Genomic DNA, 854 nt, shown 5'->3' with positions numbered 1-854 from the left:
AGTATATTTACAGATTGACACATTTTCACCACCCTTTTGCAAAACAATTGCATTTTGCCTAAAGAAAGTTAGATTTTATATAAACTTGTATTTTACCAAAAAAACAGTACACATGATTATGAGCCAACAAAATTTTTACCCACTTTATTTGTGCATAATTGCTTTGTAAACCTGCATTATACAATAATGCCACAATGTAACAATGTAATAAAATGGGCTTCAAAATGTAACAAAGCTGCACTAAAACTGTATTWTGTAATAACTGACCCAAAATTAATTTTGTAATACTCTCAGCCACAACATGTAATAARARTATTACATTTTGTGGTAGTTATTGATCATTATTACAAGTGTATTTATTAGGATGAACACAAACACTGGTTTGTGATAGTTTATTACATGATGCACAACATTATTGCATTATCATTTATAAAAAGAGCAACCACTCCATTTTATAACAATTGCCACAAAGTATAAAGTTATTACATAATGCAGCTGAGAGTATTACAAAATATGTTTTATTACATTTTGCGTCAATTATTACATAATGTGGTTTTAATGCGGCCTTATTACATTTTGAAGCCCAATTTCATTACATTATTACATATTGTGGCGTTATTACATAAGTGCTTTACATGTGACTCAGTAATGACCACAGTAAGTCAAAAATATTGTGACTTATGGCTTGGAAGTTTACTGAGCCCGCGAGGGGACATGGGGGATTTATTTTTCTTTTTGCATTCCCACGGAAAAGTATTGCGTAACCTCGCAATACCTTTTGCYTTCCCTCACAAAAGTCGTTAAACACTGTTGTGCCTGCTGGTTTATTAACAAACTCACATGTTCACCATTAG

The 854-nt window shown here is 31.6% G+C and overlaps 1 protein-coding gene across 1 annotated transcript in view; it reads left to right on the top strand.

The window, feature by feature from the left end:
* LOC106528731 (microtubule-associated serine/threonine-protein kinase 3) overlaps nt 1-854 on the top strand; it is a gene marked incomplete at both ends in the record, with an annotated part of 73647 nt that overhangs the window by 40607 nt on the left and 32186 nt on the right.

The sequence above is a fragment of the Austrofundulus limnaeus genome, unplaced genomic scaffold (assembly GCF_001266775.1).
Source record: "Austrofundulus limnaeus strain Quisiro unplaced genomic scaffold, Austrofundulus_limnaeus-1.0 Scaffold399, whole genome shotgun sequence".
NCBI lineage: Eukaryota > Metazoa > Chordata > Actinopteri > Cyprinodontiformes > Rivulidae > Austrofundulus > Austrofundulus limnaeus.
This window is presented reverse-complemented; position numbering and strand designations above follow the sequence as displayed.